The sequence below is a fragment of the Macaca fascicularis genome, chromosome 11 (assembly GCF_037993035.2).
Source record: "Macaca fascicularis isolate 582-1 chromosome 11, T2T-MFA8v1.1".
Taxonomy (NCBI): Eukaryota; Metazoa; Chordata; class Mammalia; order Primates; family Cercopithecidae; genus Macaca; species Macaca fascicularis.
Genome location: NC_088385.1, coordinates 81121675 through 81133839, shown reverse-complemented (window position 1 = coordinate 81133839; position 12165 = coordinate 81121675). Strand labels below are relative to the sequence as shown.

General features: G+C 38.4%; 1 pseudogene; it reads right to left on the bottom strand.

Annotated features, from left to right (window-relative positions):
• Nucleotides 1-580: 580 nt before the first annotated feature.
• LOC102134047 (homeobox protein VENTX pseudogene) lies at nt 581-2839 on the bottom strand (annotated as a pseudogene).
• Between the last annotated feature and the right edge of the window lie 9326 nt (nt 2840-12165).

Sequence of the window (12165 nt, the reverse complement as noted above, 5' to 3'; positions counted from 1 at the left end):
GGAGCCCCTGTCCAGTCACTGCTCTCCGAGGGCCTCACCTAGGCTTCTGTCACATTATCACTCGCCAGGACGCACAGCAGCTCTTCCACTCTTACCTGAGGTTGTATTATAAAAGCACATGCTGGTTGTAAACACCTCCAACAACGCAGAAATGAGCAAGGGGAAAGTGGAACTTGCTGTGGACATGGCCACAGGACCACACTTTTGTTCCTGTTGGGATGCTTGGGTCGGTTTCACAAGTCGCCTCACAGTCCTGTAGGCTGACCCCATCTGTCTGGGCGCCTCGCGCTGCCTGCCTCCTGGGCACTCTGGGGCGACATGGACAGATGTGCGCTTGTCTAAGCTTCGGTGCGTGCAGTGAAGAGTCTGCACCAAGAATGGTCCATCAATGAGGGAGAGGACTACCCGGGTAGTAGTCCTGGGCACTTCCTGACTTTCTGCAGGAAGTGCTGTCCTTGAGTCATTCTGTTTTGTCCTGAGGCTGCTGCGAGGAGGGGGACAGATGAGCACATGCTGGAGGCTTCAGTCCAGGTACAGCAGCAGGTCCCAGCTGGCCCACTTTCCCTCACCAGAGAAGAGCAGCCCCCAGCAGGCTGCGGGCACAGTCTCAGCTCACGCAAGGCCTAGAGCGCACTGCAGGGCCCCAGCACCCAGTCTTAATTTTCACCCTTGTCGCTCCTGCTTTCCAGCTTTGGAGTCCTTGTTAAAAGGAACTCGAACCATAAAGTTATAAACACGACACCTGCATTCCCAATCCTTCACGGTTTTCTTTTTTACACACAAAGCTTACAATCTTTACTTTTTCCAAGAAAACCAGTTTTTTCCGACACTTTAAAAAACAAATTATCCTTTCATCATATGCTGAAAGCCCTACCCATGACAAACCTACTTCTGTGTTTGACTCTGTTCACTGACCCTTCATTTACTTCCTAAACTGACCCTTTTGGCAACTTTCAGTGAAGAGGTGGCTTTAATAAATATATTCTCCAGAAATCTCCAGAACCTTTGCGTGGGTCAGGGTGAGAGGTGCCGCCACGATGTAAACAGAACAGCTGAGTCCTCCGGGTAGGTGCCAGGTGCCATCTGCACAGGCCGCGTGTGTGGGAGGCACAGAATCAGAGGAGCTTCCTCAAAATGCATCCTTTGTCTCGGCAGAGCACACAGGCCCCAAGGCCCGGTAGCCAGGGCCGGTCCCAGCGGATGCATACCACTTCCTGGTCTTGGGGGATGGTACGCCAGAGGCTGCCCAGAGCAGGAAGACCATGCAGAGGCCAGGGCCTCTTGTCCCACTCGGCAGAGACCCCAGAAGGAGCAAGGGGGCAGCATCAGAGCCTGGGGCCTGGACAGGGGTGCCCAAGGGCACAGCAGCTACAGGCCATTAGGAAGTCCAGAAGACGGTGAGTGGAAAGCTGAGGGAGCGTGGAGTGACTCAGGGAAGGGACTATTCAGCTGAGAGTCCTGCATGTGCCTTTTGTGTTTCATCCGGGGATTTTGAAACCAGGTTTTTATCTGGACCTCCGAGAGGGGCATCTCCCTGGCCAGCCTCTTCCGCTCTAGAGGGCCGGAAGACGCTCTCCAAGTCGCCGACCTACTCAGCGATAAAGGCAGTGCGGACACTGGGGGCCGCCAGGTGTTTGGCCCCTTGACCCAGCCGCGGTCCTTTCCGGCGCAGGCAGATTTGAGGACCTAGCCTCCTTGATGCTGACGGCCTGAGGGGGCTCCCGGGTGCCGGATATCTGACCCGGGCCAGTGAGGCTCCCCTGGGACACATGGCAGGCCTGTAGGTGTGAGTCGGCCCTGAGCAGCTGCTCTGGGAGAGCCAGTCCACGGAGCCGAAGCTGAAGGGCAGCTGCCGGCCACAAGGTGGGGAGGAGGAGAGACGCGTGACCGTCAGGTGGGCCAGAGGAAAGACCGGGCGGGGCTGGCCAGGCGCAGGATCTACCTGGGTGGTTTTTAAATCTTTAACATAATATTTGCTTTTAATTTTTAATGTTACTATGTTGTCAATGTATTGTAAAGCTTAAACTCTTTTTCCTTAATACCACGTAATTTGAGTTTTTTTTTTTTTAAATTGCCAATTAAAAGTGAGATTACTTTGATTGAATTTCTTGTGATAATATTTATTCATGGCCTGGCACGGTGGCTCATGCGTCTAATCCGAGCACTTTGTGAGGCCGAGGCGGGTGGATTGCTTGAGGTCAGGGGTTCTAGACCAGCCTGGCCGACATGGTGAAACACTGTCTCTACTAAAAATACAAAAACTAGCCGGGCATGGTGGTGCGTGCCTGTAATCTCAGCTAATTGGGAGGCTGAGGCACGAGAATTGTTTAAACCCAAGAAGTGGAGGTTGCAGTGAGCTGAGATTACACCACTGCACTCCAGGCAACAAAGTACGAGTCTGTTTCCCCCCAGAAATATATATATATAAATTTTTTTTTTATAATGCTGGCACTAAATGGTGGTTGCAATATGTATAACTATCAAGCAGATGGCGTATTTTAAACCTACAAAATACATTTACATCATGTTTCTAATTACATTAGACTGGTTGATGTGACAACAGAAAACAGAAGATAAATTCTGTAAATTGGGGTCACTTATAACTGATGAACATCTACTAAACTAAATTCTCTCATCTATGTCTACAAGATACGGTTTTGGAGGATGGGATAGAAAACAATTTTTGACACAGAACATACAAACTCTTTAAACTTGACACTTTTATAGTATGATTTCTATTACCTTACATATAACAAAACTCTGAAGTGTGAATTTTCAGAAGTAACCAAGCATGACATTTTCCTTTACGTTTCTTCTTACATTGAGTAGTTTCTGTCATCTTCAAAAACACTAGAATGGAGATCTCTTACAACAAGTAACTGATCACTCAGTTGGCTGAAGTCTAGATTGAGGGCCAGGTGTGGTGGCTCACACCTGCAATTCCAGCAATTTGGGAGGCTGGGGTGGGAGGATTGCTTGAGGCCCAGAGTTTGAGACTAGCCTGATTAACATAGCCAGATCCTGTCTCTATCTCTAGACACACACACACACACACACACACACACACACACACACACACACACGACCAGATTGGGATCTGGCTCAGAGCCATTCTTTCCAATTACACACCCTTCCCTTTTGTTTAAGAATATTTAAAAGAAACCCAGCAACTCCAGAAAACAAACAAACAAACAAACAAAATCCCAGAAGGAACAACCACAGATCCTTAGTAGGGTTCGTTGTTAGCATCCCTGAAATATCTTGGAAAGGAACTTACTGGAAGTTTACACCCTCTTTGGTTCTTTGAAATGCTTCTCCCAACTGCTGTACAGCTTCTGGAGAAGAAACTTTCTCCCTAAAAACAGATGGTAACTACATCATTGAAGCAGAAAATTGTGTATGTATAATTTTATAGTTATTTTATTTTTATATATTTTTAATAGAAGGAAAGTAAAAGGATATAAAAGCTAGCTGGTCACATGTTTTGAGTAACATTTCCTCCCCCTTATATTCAGGGTCAGCTTGCATTCCATTTGATTAACATTGATTTGATATTTTTATCTTTAGAATTGATTTAGATAAATAGGATGTCAATACTAGATTTCTTCCTCAATAAGCTGCTTGCCTTCTCTATGCAGTGCGTTATGTCATTTCAATCTGGGTGATAACAATCTAGAATCAAAGCAGTTGTTTAATCTTCATTCCTAGCCGCTTTCTAGGCAGTGGCAATTGTCACCACGCCCATAAAAATTCTGGAAGATGTGACACTAAGTAAGATGATAATCAATACCACTTTTCCAGGATTCAGAAGCTTTAAGGACTATGTGTAAATAGCAGGATATTGACGATATTTAATGAAGTCTTTTCTCTACAGCAGTAGACATTATCAGAGAAAGAAGTATCAATGATATCTACCAATGTATGTTACATATCATAAAAGAATGATATTTGGGTAAGTTACAAAATGAGTAAACTGTAATTATGGACAAATTTGGTCATGGTAAATAATTTGCCTAATAATTTTCTTCCCTTCAATTAAAATTTTGTTTTATTAAATATATGGATGTTAATCTAAGTATATTGTTAAACAGTAAGAAATAGGGTCTATAACATTGATGTAGAAAATGCTTGTGTATATGACAGCGTGCCTACTATGTGTTTTCTTACACTTAAAACGTAGCAACTTTTTGAGAGAAATTTTTCACTTAATTTTGCAGATGTGAAAACTGAAGTAGAGAGCTTGAGAAAATCATTGTCAAAAAGAAGCAGGAATTAAGCTTCTGTTTGACTTATTTCAGGTCCCACCCAAGGATCATACAAAGACTTAAAGCTTCTTAACTAAGCACTGGAAGCACCAGAGAGAGAGGAAAAAAAAATAGTATTGTACTCTTATCTCCAGGCGATAAAGCCAATGGTTTCTCTACTTGCTCTCAGTATTTTTGTGAAAAGATTTACTCATGATTCTCAAGCAATTTCAGTGAAAGCCCAACTGTTTCAAAAATTTTTACCTCAGCACTAAATAACAAAAGTCTTAAAAAGCAATTTTAGAATCACGTTGACGTAGTAAATAATCATTGTGCTTACAGGCTGATAGGGTCTGAAACCACGTGTGTTTTATGTATAGCAATACTTTTTACCAGTCACATGGAACTAATCATCAGGTGTGAAGTTAACCTGACTTATGGCAAAACATATGCAGACTTCTATGTAAAAAGGAAAAAAGCACAAATCAAAGGAAAATTAGTGGTGAGCTAGAAACAGCCTTATCTTTGAATTGTCTAATTTATGTGACTTATGTCTTCCATCATATTTTTTAGTAATATAGCTTTTTGAAGTGAATTGCCTTTTCGGCCAAGAAGAAATAAATGAGTAGATGAATAAAGGAAAAATGAGGTACTGAAGAAGAATGAAGACTTTCTAATATATATTCTTCGATCAGGTATATAGCATGAGTACTTACGTAGTTAACTCTTCTCGTAATCCTAAGCAATATCAAGATTTATTGTTTAATACTAAAGATGAAATAATACTAGAAGTTACACAAGATGTCATATATTGCAGGTATCATGATTACTGTCATTTAAATAAATTGTAAATCAACCTCCTTATTGTTGCTGAGACAGAAATTTAGCTGCTGTGAAATACTGAGATCTTCCTGCTTTTCCACTAAACCATTATTGTCTTTTATATTCTAAAAACTATCATATGAATTATCTCCAAAATAATAAAGAACAAAGAATCGCTGCTGCAGAGAAAATCCTTTGGGAATTTCTCACAGGCAAGGTCTTTCTCTTTTTCTTTTCTAAGGACACACAAAGATTCCTTAAAGCAGGAGTCAGCAAACTTTTCCTTAAAAGGAGTAGATAGCAAATATTTTAGAATTTTGCTGCCACTCAGTCTCTAGAGAGTCACAAGTACTAAACTCTCCAGTTTGTCTCAGAAAAGCAGCCGTAAACAATGTGTAAAGAAATAGCAAGTCTGGGATCCAATAACTTTTTATTTACCAAAACAGGCCAGAGTTGGTCCACTGATTCTAGTTTACTGACTGATGCCATATGGGGTAGGTTCATCCTACCTTCCAGTTGCCCAGAATAGCCCATTGGAAATTTTTTTAAAGTATTTCCAAATCATAGTAATCTGCCTCTGTCTTTACTCCTCTTTTAGAATGAAATCTATTCCTAATTAAATCTTACTCATTCTTCAAATTCCACCTGAAATCCACCACATCAGAGAACTCCAGAGAGTATGATATTACGTGCATATTAGATTATCATAAACTATTTCATGCCTTATGTCTTTTATCATGCTGACTTGTAGCACAATAATGCTGTAAGCATGAAAAAGAGAGAGGCTAAATAAGTTTCCATGATCAAATGAGAAAAAAGCAACAGTAAAGCCAAACTCTTTAATTCTACTTTGGCAGTCTTTATTAAGCTATTAACAATCTTATCGTTGCAAAAGAATACCTAGGAACATATAGCTCAACATTCCATCAAGCACAAAAAGCCCCTCGAGCTGTTAACTAGCAATTGATATGCAGTTTTTTTTTTTTTTTTTTAATTTATTTATTATTATTATACTTTAAGTTGTAGGGTACATGTGCATAACGTGCAGGTTTGTTACATATGTATACTTGTGCCTTGTTGCTGTGCTGCACCCATCAACTCGTCATTTACATCAGGTATAACTCCCAATGCAATCCCTCCCCCCTCCCTGATATGCAGTTTTAATATTTCCAGTCATAAGAAAATAACTACAGATGTGCCTCGATTTACAAATAGCTTATTTTTTAAAAGGACCTTTGTGAATGCATTTCTTATTAAGCCAAATGGCACTATAAAATTACTTGCTAATGTATGCAGAGTTGCTGAAATTGTGAATGTTTGTCCCTATTAGTAAAAACTGCAAGTGGAAAGAAAAATAATGAGCTTCAATACGTCCTGTGGAGATATATCCACAATTGGACAGGTCTAAATGCTATTTCTTATAGTGAACAAAACTATCTTTTCTGTAATATTTACTTTTCTGCTACAGATTTACTTTCACAGTGTCTTCTCTCTCTTTTCTGTGACTACTCTTCACGTATTTAAGAAAAAGTTGTCTTGTGTCCTCTAAGAATTTTTAAAGGACTATACCATACTAGAATCGTGATTTTTTTTTTCCTCCATAGCATGCGATTCCAGGAAAACCTCCAACAACTCACATGTACATATGTCATTCTTAAAATATGATGTTTTCACAGTAGCAAGTGGTCTGACTAGCAGGAAACAGTGAGAGTTGTCTTGCATGCCTTGTGAACTTGAATTTCCTTAAAATAGACTGTGCCAATGATAGACTCCCTTGATAAATCTGTTAGTAGTTTACATGTATTCCTTGTGTTTCAAGTAGATTTTCAGTAAGTTAAATGCAGAAATAACTCATTCGTGTTACAATGAATTCTTACATAAACTATTTCCTCTTATTTCCTGGTCAGTTGAGTATTCAATGGAGGCTTGAAACTCACACTGTAATGTGGAATTCTACGTGATTTAACATCTTATGTTGTCACTAGTAATACTGCATAGTTGAACGTCTTAGGCTTAATTTCCTAAATCAATGGATCTCTTTTTAACAAAGGAAAGATTCTTTCATGAGTAGTGAAGTCCCTGAAAAAAGAAGTTTGAAAAGTTCTTTTTCAAGTCTTAGCAGTAAAGTCATGGACGTGACAGGGTACTGTGCATTTAGATCTATATTTCACTTGCTTTTGCTGGGATAAGCACTCTCTGGAAGAAACTCTCAGAATGCCAAAGGTTGAAACTGCTTCCAGCTTGTTTTTATACATAGTCATGGTTCTCACCATTTGTGATCTTAAGTTCTGAGAATAGATTCTAAAGCTGGTGATCAGCAGTGAAAGAGAGCTTAAATATATCAGTTTCTTATTTGCTTATGTTAAATAAGCAAGAGAAGAAAGTTTAAAGATATCAGTAATATAGCAATTGAGATTCCATTTAATTTGTTCCACATAGAGTCAGCATTTTTACTTAGTTAATTTAAATATTTTGAATCTATTTAATTTTTAAATTATATTTATCTTTATAAATATTGTTTTTAAATTATTGTGAGAGCACAGAAGAGGAAAATCATGTGTGACAGACAGACGTTTAGGCAAAACCAAACAAAAACAAAAACACATGGGTAATATATCTGATTCTATCAATGTTGCAAGACTTTCTCCTCAAGCTATTTATCTAGTGATCTGCAAATGGGCATGGCATTTTCTAAGCCTTCCAAATCAGTGTGATGCGGCCTAGAGCTACCACATCAATGCTCTTATCTATAGGATAAACCAACTAAACTCATTTGCAAGCCCTGACTTGTTCCTTCTATTCTCATCTTGAGTGGCTCATTAACTTGGTCTAATAGAAATATCAATGTATCAATGAGCTGGTTAAAGGCTCCCAGCATGAACTTGGATTTCAAAGTGGATGTGACTGAAGCGGTGACTATCATTTTCATATAGCAATCATTCTGTGGAATTTGATGATCTCCAGATTAGGAGCAGAACAGGGGGATTTTCTGAAAAATGTGGGCCTATAGACAGCAGCCTCAGTCATATCCAAGAGTTCCAAGTTGTTGCTCCTGATGGAGTACCTTATGGTTGTGAAACTTGCCTAACCAGCCTCTAAAATAAGTGAATTCCTTTCAAGGTATACATTCCTTACTGGTCCTGTTTCTCTAACTGAATCCTGACTAATACATTTATTAATATGGCAGAGTTAACAATGCATGACTCCAAATGTTATGTCATAAAAGGTGAAACAGCTTCTGTTTGGCTATCTTTCAGATGCTTGCCCTGGAAACCAACCATGATGCTGTGATGAAATCCAGGCAACTGAGTTGTGTTTCAGCCCAAAGCAGCAAATGGGAACCAGGTGACTGACGTCGTTATCTATCAGACATGTGAGAGAATTCCTTAGGATAATTTCAGACCCCGTTACTCATTATCTGCAACCGCATGAGAAACCCAGAGCTAGAACCACCCAGCCAAGGCCAATCTCTAGAACTTTGAAAGACAATCATAAATGAAGGTGACCTTTTACGCTATTGTTTACACTACTGTGTGCTTTTCACACAGCAATACATATCAGTTACAGACTGCATTTATATTGTCTTAAAATTACAAATTTGGAACCACATTTTCACAATTCCCTTTCTTACATGGTTCTAAGTTATGGATTTCCACAGGAGATACGTTAACAAGATTTGGAAGAAAGGAGTTAAGCAGCAATCTTGTTTATGTTTGGAAAATCAGACTAGAGTGAGATACTCTTACAAGTCACATATTTGAATGTGGATCTACTGGTTCATGTCATTGGTTCGAGGTCGTAGCTAGCCCACAACAGCTTTAGATTCTGCCAGATCTCCTTGGGACTGCAGCCAGACCCAAAGCTCCTTCAGCTTCCCTCTGATCTCTTTCTTCAGTTTCCCTGAATCCTAGACCGTACTTACATGGAACTCTGTAGAGAAATACCCCAGCTATACTACAGGCCCCCCATACAAACAAAATCGTAGGCTGGAGACAATGAGAGACTAATATAGCTTTATATGATGGACAAATTTCAGTTTATCCTCATGGGTTTCAGCTCATACTCAGATATTCTAGTTTGTCTTTCTTCTCTCTCAGTTTATTTCCATTTTTCCTTTCTAGCTTCAGGACCATCATCTGACATAGGGGAAGAAGACTTACATATAATATCTAACCAGCACCCAAGATCATGTAAGGTTTAAACTTTATAATACATCCATTTTGTTTCTCATAGTTCTCTTTTTCTCATCAAATCATAACTGATAACAGTGATCCATATTTTGAAATCCAGTGTCCTGTCTGAAGTTTCTGTTTTCGATGATTCCCACTGTCTTAGTTTAGGCTGCTGTAATGAAAATACCATAGAATGGGTAACAGAAACAACAAACATTTTTTTCTCACAACTGGAGATTGGCAAGTGTAAGTCCAATCAAGGCACTGGAAGATTTGATATCTGGTGAGGACCCACTTTCTGGTTCATAGATAGCCGTCCTCTGGCTGTGTACTCACATGGTAGAAAAAGAGAGTTCTTTGGGTTCTATTTTATAAAAAGGGCACAAATCCCATACATGAGGGCTCCACTGTCAAAAGCTAATCACCTCCCACCCTCACCTCCTCATACTGTTACATTGTGGTTTAGGATCTCAACATATAAATTTGGTGAGGACACAATTGGTCCTCAGCAACCAGTCTGACTCATGCCTCTGTTCACTAACTTCTTTCTATGTTTTGAAACCCAGATGTGAAATAGATCCCCCTTTCTTGAATTTTTTCTATAGTCACTGTTTGTTGAATATTTCATTGAAGTTCTTAACCAGTGGAGAAGTTTTACATTAAAAATATAATGTAAAATGTATTTGGCCACTTTCTATTTGGCATTTTTGTGCATCCACCTGCTTTTGCACCCTTCGTCCTCCAGGCATTTTGCTCAGTTCTAAACTGTCTCTAAGACAGTGCTTGCCTGTCTATGTTTTTCCATTTCTCCAGATACTCCTTACTCCTAAATCCCAATATATCTATTTTCCTCACTTTGTGCTTCAGAACCATTCATTTCTTCCCTTAATATCTATATGCAAAGATGCTAAAAGTACTTCCTAAGTGAAGGCTCACCTATACTATGTGTCATCTTTTAGTAGCATAGAAAAGCTGAAAGAATATTGAAATTGAAATCTGAATGTTTTATAATTCTCCAGATTGTTCTTATGATTATATAAGTTTGAAAATTTCCAATATAGAAAAATATATACATATTTTTAAATTGGGAATTTATTCATTTAATAAGTTGCTACTGAGTACCTTCTGTGTATCAGACATTGTTCCAAATGTTGGTGAGGCAGTGAACTAAACAAACATTTTGCTCTCATGCAGCTTATCTTCTAGTGGCATGTGTGAGTGTAGATAGATGATAAAGTACAGTTTATATATTATATCCATTGGGGACCACTTCTATGAAGATAATTAAAGCAGGATAAGAACATTAATGAAAGTTAGGCTGTTATTTTGTACAGGCCTGTCATGAAAGATTTCAACAATAAAGATGTATTTGAGCAGAGACTTAACAGGAGGGAGGAAACAAGCCGTGCAGCTATTTTCGCTGAAGAGTATTTCAAGTAAACTAAACAACAACACTATCTATGAAACTCAAAAGCGGAGAATGCTGGCAAAAGCAGAGTCATGGAAGTATGGAGAGGCAGGGTTATAATAAATAGGGATACTTTAACCGCAAGGACTGTATTTGGAGTGTGATGGAAAGTCAAAATTTGTAAACAAAAAGTATGATTTCACTGATTTAGTATTTTTTATTTTTAAGATTAAATAACAAAATTAAGAATCACAGGCAGAAGCAAGGAAAAAAAATCTGAATTCTCATTACCTCTAAAATTATTTGTTTAGGCAGTAAGTAAATGTAAGCTCAGTGTAGGAAAGAACTTTTTTGTGTTTGCTTGCTGTTAGATCCTCAGAAGCTAGAGTAAATTATTATACAATAAGTGCTCAATAAACATTTTCTATATATTGGCTTATACCAGATCAATCTTGGCCAAGATGAGTATTTATAAACATGGCTGCAACATTTGAACAGCTTAAAATTGTTCATAATATTATTTATTACTATTTTAATGCCTGTGATATCAGTAGTGATGATTCCTTCTTCATTTCTGATATTAGAAATTTTTATCTTATTTATTTTTTCTTAGTTAACCCGGCTAAAGGTTCATCTATTTTATTGATCTTTTCAAAGAACCAGCTGTTCAAATTGTTAATTTTCTCTCTTGATTCCTTACTTTTTTATTTCATTGATTTCTTCTCTAATTGTTACTTTTTTCCTTCTGATTAAAGAGGTCTTCTTTAGTTTCATAAGGTGGAAACTTGGGTCATTTATTTTAGACCTGTGTATGTATTCAGTGCTATTAATTTGCTTCTAATTAGGCACCGTTTTTGTGGCATCCCACAAATGTTAATGTTTTATTTTCATTTTCATATTCAAAATATTTCTAATATCTCTGGCAATATCTTCTTTGCATTATGTTGTGTTTAGAAATACATTGTTTAATCTCTAAATATTTCTAAATTTTTCAGCTATTTCCAGTCATCTATAATTTCTAGTTTAATTCTAGCGTGGTCTGGTACATACTTTTTATTTCTATTTTTTACATTTATTCAAATGTATTTATCTTGGTTAATATTCCATATAAGCTTGAGAAAAATGTGTATGCTGCTGTTGTTGGATGAGGTATTCTGCAAACATCAATTAGATATACTGATTAAATTGTGCGGTTCAGTTTGAAGGTATTGTTCTATTAGGGTTCTCTTAGAGGGACAGAGCTAATAGGATATATATGTATATATGTATATATATCGTATTAGTTATCCTATATATCATACATACACATATATATAGGAGTTTATTAAGTATTAACTTACATGATCAGAAGGTCCCACAATAGGCTGTCTGCAAGCTGAGGAGCAAAAAGAGCCAGTTCCAGTCCCAAAACTGAGGAACTTGGAGTCCGATGTTTGAGGGCAGGAAGCATCTAGCATGAGAGAAAGATGTAGGCTGGGGAGGCTAAGCCCATCTCTCCTTTTCACGTTTTTCTGCCTGT